At 35.8% G+C, this 12,393-nt stretch overlaps 1 protein-coding gene and 1 pseudogene across 3 annotated transcripts in view; both read left to right on the top strand.

Moving 5' to 3' along the window:
- SSH2 (slingshot protein phosphatase 2) overlaps positions 1 to 12,393 on the top strand; it is a 241,886-nt gene that overhangs the window by 102,245 nt on the left and 127,248 nt on the right. The window lies entirely within an intron of this gene.
- On the top strand, positions 7,324 to 7,947 carry LOC112393620 (RNA 3'-terminal phosphate cyclase-like protein pseudogene; annotated as a pseudogene).

Here is a 12,393-nt window from a genome sequence, read left to right as displayed (position 1 = left end):
TCTTTATAAATTTATTTATTTATTTATTTTTGGCTGCGTTGGGTCTTAGTTGCTGCACACAGGCTTTCTCTAGTTGTAGCGAGTGGGGGCTGTATAATATTTGTTACTATTTTTAATTACTGTGAATGTGTAGTTATTTTTCATGTTTAGCCCTAAACCTCTCCTGTTTTAGAACGTAATTTCTTCCTCTTCAGTTTTTCATAGACATAAAGAATTACTTACCATCTACTGAAAAAATTCTGCACCTTTGAAAACGTGTTATTTTCTCTTAAGTACTTCAAACCTAACTATGAAAGTTTTGTTGCAGGTGGGGAAGAGAGAGAGCAAGTAGTGTGGGCCAGAGGAGTATCAGAAAATATCCTGGGAAGAGTTGGGTCTTGAACGAATGGGATTAGATAGGAGAACAGAAGAAGAGCATTCCAAATATAGGAGGATGGGGAGAGTGGGAGGATATCCCCAGAAGTCTGGAAGTAGGTGCTAATGTGTTCCAGGGATAATAAGAAGACAATTGTCTATATCTTAAGAGCAGAGGAGTTTTGGTTTGATAGATCTTTGTCTAGAAGAATGGCATGAATGCCAGAAAAGAGTCTGGCAGTGTTATGCAGTATGAGAGGAGGCAGGAAAATGACTCAGGAAGCTGTTGCAGGCAAATGGCTAGAGGTGGGCAATCACCTCCAACTGACAGCAGCATGAGGACAGGGACTGTGTCTTTTATCTCAGTATCCACAGCAATTAGCCTGTAGTTGCCACTCAGTAAGTGCTTGTTTAATGAATGAATGAATGAAAGAGAATAGAATATTGGTTGATATCTTTACTAGAAATGATATAGTTGAAAAAGAGAACTTCTGTGAACACATATGAAGAGTTCACCTTTGAACGTGTGAAGCAACAGGGCAGTAGTCAAGTGGAAACAGCTTGAAGACAGCTGAAAGAAAACATGGAATCAGGGCATGTCTTTGTGTAAGATATAATTTCACAATGGTACTGTGTTACTAATGCATTCATTTTGTGGCCAACTCTTTCTTCCAGATCTCTCTTTGGTACCTCGTCAGGTTCTCTTGAGATACGACTTCATTTAATTTCAGCCTATTTAGTGAAATAATTTTTGTATGGATTTAAATATCATAATGACAGTAAATACTACATTGCCCATCTTTAGGCTGTGGAAGGAAAACAGATGTACTTCTGAGTATATGTTCTAGTTAAAGAATTTGTTAACCTAGAGAATAAGAGTATTCTACTTAAAATTTTTAAAAAAGAAGTGGTAAAGAGGAAAAGTCTGCTGTAAATATGAACTGATAATTTATCCTCATATGTATATTTTTAAATTTTGAAGCAATCTCATAGGAAAATTGCTGATACAGTACAAGGAACTTTTTTTTCAGAGCCATTTGACAGTAAGATGCCCCCCTCACCTCACTTTTCTATTTTAAGAAACAGAATGATGATATTAATATTTCATGGAGAGGCCTTTTATTGAACTTATAGCAGAATATATGTGTGTATGTGATTGATTGATTTACAAAAGTAGAGCTTTCCATGTATTTAAAAACCGTCTCTGATGATAGTGAAGCTCTTCATCTTTTGCTTTTGGCCCTCCTGAAGTCTGAATCTCCACCTCCCACCATATGGGTTATTATTCTGATCCAGAGAACTTTCAGCTATTTATAAATATTTTGATGTGGCCACCAGGGGATGTAGTGAGCTATCCTCTCATCCTCTTGAGTTCTGCCACTGCATGGAGTAGCCCCTTTAAATTGGTAAGTGCACACTTTGAAAAGTTCTTTTCCTAGCCACTCAACAAGAGTAAGAATTTTCACTTCCCTGAAGTACTCTGTTGTTTCTGAAGAATGTATTCACAGATTCTATTTTATATTTATCTGACATGTTCTGCTTCTGGTAGCTACAATAGGCATTCCTCTTAAATCTGACTTGAAAAGCAAACTAATTATTGCAGACATAATGAAATTAGGTATATCTTTTAAAGCTAGGTAAATAATTTTACTTGGTTTTTTTCTTTTAATAATTTTACTTTTTTCCCCCCAGATGTTATTCTTCAGGGTATTAAAAAAAAAAAAAAAACAGAAAGCAATTACCCCTCAATTCTTGACTTTGCCAAAGTAAGTTTTTGAAAAGTTGTTTTTTTATAGTATAAAACTCCAGAGACTAATAAAGTGTCAAATACCTATCACTGCTGGGAGAGGATTCTGGGAAGATAGTGGAGTAGGAAGCACCAGGAATCTGGCTATCTCCACAACAAATTGACCTGGCAGAATCTGTCTGACTTAACTATTTTCGAACTCTGGAGTCTGTTGAAGGCCTGCAACTACTAGAGGAAGAACTGGAGGGTAAATTGTGGTCAATTTCAGCTCTTAGCTCTTAGTAGCTATCCATCCCTCCCCCTCAGCCACATGGTAGGCAGCTGTGCACATGTTCCTGGTGTAGCTTGCACAGGGCTCATATAAGATGGGGTGGGCAAAAAAGACCCTGTCCTCCAGATATCAGGGATCTGTGATCTGATAGCTGAGTGCCACTTCTGATCATAGAGGTGCAGACAAAGGGGCAGGCAGCCAGTATTGCTGCATCTCTCCCCTTTGTTGCAAGCCCCTCTCTTCATGCTGAAGTGACATCCAGGGATTTAAAGGGCTAGCACCCTTTTTTTCTCCCCCTTCACTTTTTGCCTTTCCACCTTTTGGGAGTCAGACATTAAAGACAGGACTTCAAAAACAGCTCATATAGGGGGAAAATTAGAATATGTCCACATATGCCTAGGGAAAGGCTCAGAAAAGACCTGAGAAGACCTTAAGCTTATATCTCAGACTGATCCTTGGCACAGAGATGGCCTACAGCAATCAGAAAAACAAAAACAATAACAAAAAAAAATAGTAAACCCCGGGGAAGGTGGAGAATCTGATTTCCAAAGTTACCACATTATTAGATTCACACTAATACCACATTATTAGTGTTAGTGTTCAACAAAAAAAATCACAAGGCATACAAAAAAAACAGTAAAGTATGACCCATTCAAAAGAAAAAAAATAGCAGAAAAAAAAAAAAATAGCAGAAACTGTCCCTGAAAAAGACCTAATGGCAGATATACTATACAAAGACTTTAAAACAACCATCTTAAAGATGTTCAAAGAACTAAAGGAAAACGTGGAGGAAGTTGTGAAAATGATGTGTGAACAAAATGGAAATGTCAATAAGGAGATAGAAAATCTAAAAAGAAACCAAAAAGGAGCTTCTGGAGCTGAAAAGTACAGTAACTAAAATTAAAAATTCGCTGGATAGATTCAGAGGCAGATTTGAGCAGGCAAGAGAAAAGATCATCAAACTTGAAGATAGGACAATGGAAATTATCAAGTCTGAGGAATAGAAAGAAAAAGGACTGAATAAAAGCAAGCAGAGCTTAAGGGACTTATGGGACATCATCAAGAGGACCAACATATATATCATGGGAAACGCGGAAGGATGAGAGAAAGAGCCAGAGCAAATATTTAAAGAAATAATGGCTAAAAACTTCCCAAATTTGGGTGTTCCCTGGTGGCCTAGTGGTTAGGATTCCAGGCTCTCACTGCAGTGGCCCAGGTTCAATCCCTGGTTCAGGAACTGAGATCCCGCAAGCCACGTGGCACAGCCAAAAATCAACAACAACAACAAAAAACCTTCCCAAATCTGTTGAAAGACACTATAAATATCAAAGAAGCTCAACAAACACCAAGTAAGATGAACTCAAAGAGACCCACACTGAGACACATTATAATAAAACTTTCAGAAGACAAAGACAAAGAAAGACTCTTGGAAGCATCAAGAAAGAAGTGCATCATCACATACAAGGGATCCCCAAGAAGAATATCAGCAGATTTCTCATCAGAAATCTGGAGGCCAAAATTTTTCTTATCAGAAACTTTGGAGGCCAAAAGACAATGGGCCAATGTATTCAAAGTTCTAAAAGAAAAAAACAGTCAACCAAGAATCCTATATTTGGCAAAACTGCCCTTCAAAAGAGAAAGAGAAGTTAAGATATTCCAGATAAATAAAAGCTGAGGGAGTTTATGACCACTAGACCTGCCCTGCAGGAAATGCCCAAGGGCTTCCTGCAAGGTAAAATGAAAGGACATCAGATAGTAACTCAAAGCCATATGGAGATACAAAGATCTCAGTAAAGGTAAATACATGGGCAATTATAAAAGCTAGTATTATTGTAACCTTGGTTTGTAACTGCACTTTTTGTTTTCTGCGTGATTTAAGAGACTAATACATTTAAACTAAAAATCCCCCAATGATTAGTGTAAAAGCTAGTGTTACTGTAACTCTGGTTTATAACTCCAAATCTTGTTTTATACATAATTTAAGAGAGTAATGCATTTAAAAGAATTATTAGTTTATGTTTTGGGACACAATGAATAATGGTGTTGTGACGTCAGAAACTGAAAGGAGTGGAGACAGAGCTGTAAAGGAATGGAGTTTTTGTATGTTATTGAAGCTAAGCTGGTATAAGTTGAATTCAGAGTGTTAAAACTTTAGGTTGTTAAGTGTAATCCCATGATAACCACAAAGAAATTAGCTATAGAACATACACAAAAGGAAATGAGAAAGGAATTTAAACATTTCACTACAAAAACTCAACAAAACACAAAAGAAGAGAGTAATGCGGGAAATAAGGGACAAAAAAAGCTTTAAGGTATGTGTAAAATAAATAGCACAATGAGAGAAGCAAGTCCTTTCTTCTCAGTAATTAAGTGTAAATGAGTCCATGAAACTCTTCAAACAAAAGACAGAGATTGACATAAGGGATAAAAAAATACATGACCCAACTACAAGAGACTTATCTGAGATCCAGAGACACAATCAGGTTGAAAGTAAAAGGATGGGAAAAGATATTCTATGCAAATAGTAACCAGAAGAGAGCAGGGGTGACTGTACTAATTATCAGATAAAGTAGACTTCAAATCAAAAAGGTTACAAGAGACAAAGAGGGATGTTCTGTATTAACAAAAGATTTGATGCAGGAAGAAAATATAACAGTTATAAACATTTATGCACTTAATGACAAACCATCAAAATGTATGAAGCAAAAACAGAATTGAAGGGAGAAATAGACAATTCTATAATAATAGTTGGAGACTTCATTACCACACTGAAAATAATGTATAGAACAATCAGACAAAAGATAAGTAAGGGAATAGAAGACTTAACACAATAAACCAACTAGATCTAACAGACATATACAGAACACTACCCAACAACAGTAGAATACACATTCTTCTCAAGTGCACATGGGACATTTTCCAAGATGGACCATATGTTAGGCCACAAATTAAGTCTCAATAGATTTTAAAAGATAGATCTCATACAGAGTGTCTTCTAAGATCACAATGGAATGCAGTTAGAAACCAGTAACAAAAGGAAAATGGGAAAATTCACAAAATTATGGAAATTAAACAACACACTTTTAAACAACCAGTGCATCAAAGAAGAAATTACAAGGGAAATTAGAAAATACTTAAGAGTCAAATGAAAACAACACAGCATACCAAAATTTACAGGACACACACAGCAAGAGCAGTGCTAAGGGGGAAATTTATAGCTAAAAATTCTTACATTGAAAAATAAGAAGGATCTCAAATCAACAAACCAATCTTACACCTGAAGGAACTAGAAAAAGTAGAACAAACCAAACCCAAAGCTAACAGAATGAAGGAAATAATAAAGATTAGAGCAGAGATAAATGAAGTAGAAACTAGAATATCAATAGAGATAATTGATGAAACAGAAAGTTCGTTCTTCAAAAGGATCAACAAAACTGACAAATTCTGGTGCTAGATGGACTAAGGAAAAATGAGAGAAGACTAAAATTACTAAAATCAGGACTTCCCTGGCAGTCCAGAGGTTAAGACTCCGCGCTTCCAATGCAGGGGACGCGGGTTCTATCCCTGGTCAGGCAACTATGATCCCACATGCCACGTGGTCAAAAAATAAAATAAAAAAAAAAATTACTTGGACTTCCCTGGTGGTGCAGTGGTTAAGAATCCACCTGCCAATTCAGGGGACATGGGTTCGAACCCTGGTCCGGGAAGATCCCACATGCTGCGGAGCAACTAAGCCCATGTGCCACAACTACTGAGCCTGTGCTCTAGAGCCTGCGAGCCACAACTGCTGAAGCCCATGTACCTAGAGTCCATGCTCTGCAACAAGAGAAGCCACCACAATGAGAAGCCTGCTCACCGTAACAAAGAGTAGCCCCCGCTCACTGCAACTAGAGAAAGCCTGTGTGCAGCAACAAAGACCCAGAGCAGCCAAAAATAAATTAATTAATTAAATTAAATTATTTTAAAAATTTACTAAAATCAGCAATAAAAGTGGGGACATTACTACTGATTCTACAGAAATAAAAAGGATTATAGAAGTGTACTATGAACAATTGTACACCAACAAATTGGATAATCTAGATGAAATGGACAAATTCCTAGGTTGTCCTTAAAATTGATACTTTAAAAAAAACTGTATTAAGGAATAATTGACAAATATACAATAACATTTTATAGGTAAAGCTTGAGTCTTCAAACAGGAAGGTTAAAAATGTAAAATTATGCCTCTAGCAAAATAAAAAGTTCTTAGTAATTAACAATTATTTATGTATTAACTACTAAAACCAAGGAGACATCTCCCTATAAGAACTAGATAGTGCTATAAGTTATAAGATCTGACAATTACATAACTGATAATAGCAATGAATTTTTTATTTTAACCACGATCCAATATGTTTCTGTACCTTTTTGAGTTAAAAGAAAACGTCTACTTTCAGTAATCACAAAGTGCTATGCAAATATTCTTTATTAAGTTTAACCTTTTAAAAAGACATTGTCAATGAGCTGCAAGAGAGAGAGAAAGCCACAGGTACCACCATCATCTCCAGCGCTCTGTATGTGGGTACAATACCTCCATGGCACCCATGACAATCCAGATGTACTTTTTCAGCCGTGTGTGTTGCAACTTCTTGCATCAGTCTGTCCATCCCATCAAGGTCCAAAAAACCCAGGCCAAAGACCCCAACCCAGGCCTCAGAGATTTTGAAGCCAATGTCATAAGGCTGCTGGGCAAAACAATTATTGGTTTTCCTATGGAAGTAAACCAAATTAGTGCACCCTTTCATTATCAACTAGGCCTTTCTATGGTGAGTTAATAGAACACAACTACAGTGCCCATCACAGTAGAGACTGTTACCTCCAAAGCCTTCTTTGCTTGGCTCTTTATGACCACAGCCCTGTGTGGAAACAGTTTGAGATTGATGTGTGAAATCTTCGAACTAAAGACTATGCAATGGGGATGCTTCCTAGAGGTGACGAAGTATTTTTCTCATGTCTTATAGGGAAGGTCTTGAGACCTATTCAGCTCACAGATCCTAGATAACTCAAAAGTATTAGAGGGCTACTCCATAGATGTATAACCTTTGATGACTAACTAAATTGTGGCACTTGAGGGAGCACCTTCAACATTTTCTTTATTTATGCAGACCATGTGAAAGGGGCCAACCCTGGGAAGGCTCTGGGCTTTGGGCTATCACTTTTTGCCAAGACCACCAAAAGAACCTTCCTGAGTGCTGAACTGGCCTTCAACCCTCAGGGCTGGGGGCAGCAGTGCTCCAGTGGATCTCGGCAGAAACTATGCCAACCAAGCTGCTGCTGGAAAGAGTCTAAACAGGCAAATGTGTAGATTCTACTAACTATAGCCTGATCCTAGAGGCTGCTCATGCTCCAAAGTCCTGCTAGCCCTGCTGTCTTCCCCTTACCATAGTTTTTGAGGCATTTGAAGAGCTTTTTCCAGATTATGTTTAAAATTTAAAAATAAAGCCATGTTGTGAAGAACTCAAGGGCAGAGATAACTTGTTTTGGCATTGGCTTTACTAATTCAGCAAGACCATCAAGTGATATTATCTCAGGATAAGGCCCTAGCTACAGAAGAAACAATGCAGCCAAGGAAACCCAGGGAATGAGTTTGAATGCATACATCCAGGACAGGAGAGCTACTATATTAGGGATTTTCTTTTCTTTTCATCATCAACAACAACAAATCAGAACATACAAATAAAAGACAACTATATATCCAAAAAAAAAAAATAGTTTCACTCACTCATGAAAAAGTGTACTTGCTGTTAATCCTACTTTAAAACTGTGTTGAATTTTGCAAGTCTGTTGTATATTAATTTGGTGAATAAAATTAACATGGAAAAGTTCATAGTAATTTTCTCTAAGGAAGGACTTCATCATTTTTCACACTCTTGTTTGTCTCCCCTCATATGCCGTCGGCTCCCATGCATGCCTTGGTTTTACATTCCCAAGATCCAGGCCAAGCCCTGGCAACCAGTAGGCATGCATTACCTAATTGTTAAATTACTGAGCAAATGAATGATAAGTGTATGAGTTGAAGCTAGGGAAGCTTGATAAAAAAAGTCCATCTTGTGTCTTTAAAAGTAATTCATGGCTGGATGATTAACTTTCTGTAGTGCTGGTACCTTCTCCAAAAATGATTTTCCCAAATGAATAAAAGGTATAATTAATTTCATTTTTTAAAAAAGTCGCCTACAAAAAAGAATCAAAGATTTGCCCATCCTTTTCCGTACTTCTCTATACTCCCACTGCAGTTCCCAAAATTAGAATCTACCTTCCTCCAGAAAATTTTCAGGAAACTTTAAAAAAGTAATAAATTTAATATACTTCCTTTCTTGTTCACTACAAGTTATTTGTTTTGGATGAAAGGATAAGAGGCTATTAGGAAAGGTTTATTCTGAACACTTAATATCAGAACTGCTGAGTTCAGTATAAGGTCAAGTTTTTATTTTCTTCTCTCCTTCTGATATTCTTGTGCTTATGGGTTTAAACAGTATGAACTGTAGGAACTCCTGAGATTCATGATTTTTCTTACCCTGAAGTATATCTACATATACATACCTATGTGTATCTACACACACAGGGTATACACACACACAAGTACATATTTCAGAGTAAGAAAAATTATAGATATGTATTTATGTATCGCCTGTATATGTTTGTGTAAACATATTTTATAGGAAATAAACACTACAGAAAGATTTCCTATTATAATTCAAATGAACTCTCAAATTGCCGCCATCATCAAATTCTATATCACTTCAACATTCATATTTAATTATCTCAGAAGATGAGTAAAGCGTTTATTAGAACTGATGTGTTGAATATTAGTATTATTTGTAGACTATTAGTCTTTAGAAAAGATAGTTCAAAATGCTTGCTATATCTTCATCAGGTGATTAGAGAACAAGATTTCTGAAAAACAAAAGATTTCCCAAGTAAAAGTGAAAACTTACCCCAGCACAGCATCTGTTTTTCAAACTGTAATTTAACAGGAAATATATATAAATATACATAAATTATAAGCATCAAATATTTTTATTATACCTGTGTAATGGCAGAGAATTGGACTACATTATTTTTTCTATCTTCATTATAATAATATTTCTGTGGATAAAAATTCACGTCTGCTTGAGCCTTCCTGTCTATCTGTAAAACGAGGATAGCATCTGCCCATCTATCCTATAGGATTGTTGAAAATGCAAATAAAATTGTTTGTAGGAAAGCTTAAATGAATATCAAGCACCAAGTATTAAGGCAAGATATAAAGTGATGTACTTTCACTAGTAATTTCTGTTCCATTTTAATTTCACAAACTCACAGCCTAATTTCTCTAACTCTGTACTATGACTGACACCATTTACATCGTATAGTATTAAGATCATTTACTGAGGAAAAACAAGAAGAAAAATTGTCACACTTCATATACCAATAAAGTTCTTATTTAGTACAAACCTAGTATTGAATTAGAAATGGGAGCTTCCCATCTCTGTGTCAGTAAGTCAAATCTGATTCCACCTGGATGATTACCTAAAGTCACAGCCATTGGATGCTATTTGTAAAACCCTGTTTAAAGGTACTGATCATCTTGCTTCATTCATCAATGAATATTTATTAAACACAGACTCATCTGCTTGCTTCTCTGACTCACTGCTATTCCATCATCCTGAGGCAAAAAGATTGTATTAATAAACATAACTGGCAGACTATTCTGGTATTAATTATTCACTGAGAATTTCCCCAAGCCAAGGACCCATTTGGAGGAAGAAGAAAGGACCTGTTATGGATTACCTAAACCAACCCTACAACAGCTGTTCTGCCGACACACCAAACAAAAGATCAGGAAATTTAGAAACTATTTAAAACACATAATTGGTTATGAGCCACCTTTGCTTATAATAATCCTTACTCTTCAGTGGAAAAATTCTCACCTCATGCTCTAACGGAACTCTCTGCTTCTCTTTCACAGCACTTCCAACACTGTTGTTACACATTACTTGTCTGTTCTTTTTCTGTAGAACCATACTTTCCACCCATTTTCAGGCTTTAGGAAAAGATACTTAGCCTCTTTGAGCCCATTTCATCAACTCTATAACAGAAACAAGGATTTGAGATATAAAGGTTAAGTGCCTGTCACAATAATAGGCACTCAACAAGTGGTAACTATTATTATTATTATTACTAATATTCCTTTTTATTATTATAAACTGAGCTCTTCTAAAAGTAGGATCATAATTTTATGTCCATAATAAACAAGTAAATCTTTACAGTATTTCAGAAACCTTCAGAATCACTATAGCCTAGTTCTTCATCCCCCCCTAAAAAAAAAAAAAAAAAGGCAGTTGATACATTAAGGTTTTCAACTAAATTTAAATATAACTGGCAGGCCAGTGTTTTTTTGTTTGTTTGTTTTGCAAAAGTATTCCTCTTAACAGCTGGAACGTGTAATCAATGAAATCACTTTTAGTATTCAACTGAGTTAAATGGTGATTGTCTTAGGTAGATTGGTATGTGAATTCTACAGAATACCAAATGACTTAATTTTAAGAAAACCAAACTCTAAGCTTTCTGTTAAAAGGATAATCTATAACATATATACGTTACATACATACTCTCTCTCTCACACACACACATATGTTGCTGCTGCATCTTTAGTCACATAAAATATTTATAATTGTTACTCTGGGACAGGAAAATACAGGCCATGTAGAATATAGGAAAGGCATATTTGGGAAGATTACAAATAATTAGATTAAAAACATGGTGCCAATAAGAAGTTCATGTGTGTTACTATTTTTAAGTTGGAGATTTTACCTGTGATTGAAAAGAGGAAATGGTTCTTATTTTTAAAAAAAATAACCTGCTGGCCAGAAGTTACATATGAAATTCCAAGTCCCTTAACTGTGTGCGATAAGGTAACTATGCAGGAGCTCAATTTTTAGAATACCAGATTCCACCACGTAAAGCTCATTAACTGAATTACCTCCTAATCTCTCCTCACTCTAGGCTTTTATTTTTTACATACTGTAATTTATTTGGGGATATATTAAACTCTTAATGCCATGTAGCAGAAAATAAGCCTATGCAGATCTCTTCAGATGTCAAGCAGATGTTGAGAATGAGAAATTAAATTATCCTTCAACACACACACACACACACACACACACACACACACACACACAATTACATTTCTCTACCATTCTAGAAATTTCTGGAAAATGACTTCTGAGCCAACTTGATATGGATCTTTAAGGTTCAAGTATGTGAACACATTTGTGGAAGCTTTTTAATCTGCAAAGCATTCTAATGGTCTTATTGGCATCTATACCTTTGGTAAAAATATTCCTGTTTCATGGAGTTTAGACTCTTTAAATATTGTATCCTTTATCAAGATTTATTGTGAATATTATTTAATGTTTTAATTTGTCATAGGGTTAAATACAATGTTTTACCTCTCTCTATTGGCTTGTTTCCCTCATCTTATAAACACGGTCAGGTCTTTATCAGACTAAAAGAAATTAAAATATAATTTTAAAATACCATCCCATAACCTTGTTTTCACCTCAAACTACAAGTTGATTTTGATTTTTTGAAAGGACAGTCTGTATTTACTGCCTCCTTTGTCAACTCACATTCACTGTTTAACCCATGGAATCTGACTTTTTTTTCCCTCCAACACTCAAACTGCTGTTCTTGTTAAGATTACCAGTGAATAATTTTTGATCCCCATCTTAAATGACACTATTGACCATTCTTCTCTGCAGTTCTCACCTCCTTTGGCTTTCTTATCATCATTCTTTGCTGGTTCTCCTTATACCCTCTGCCCATAGTATCCCAGTTGGTTTCACCAGCAATTCTTACCCTGTTCATCTCTTTTTCTTTTTTTAACATCTTTATTGGAGTATAATTGCTTTACAGTGGTGTGTTAGTATCTGCTTTATAATTTGCTTTCATGTCCTGGCTATTGTAAATAGAGCTGCAATGAACATTGTGGTACATGACT

Source organism: Neophocaena asiaeorientalis, unplaced genomic scaffold (genome assembly GCF_003031525.2).
Source record: "Neophocaena asiaeorientalis asiaeorientalis breed wild unplaced genomic scaffold, Neophocaena_asiaeorientalis_V1.1 scaffold129, whole genome shotgun sequence".
Classification (NCBI taxonomy): Eukaryota; Metazoa; Chordata; class Mammalia; order Artiodactyla; family Phocoenidae; genus Neophocaena; species Neophocaena asiaeorientalis.
Note: the sequence above shows the minus strand (reverse complement) of the source record. Positions and strands in the feature narration are given on the sequence as shown.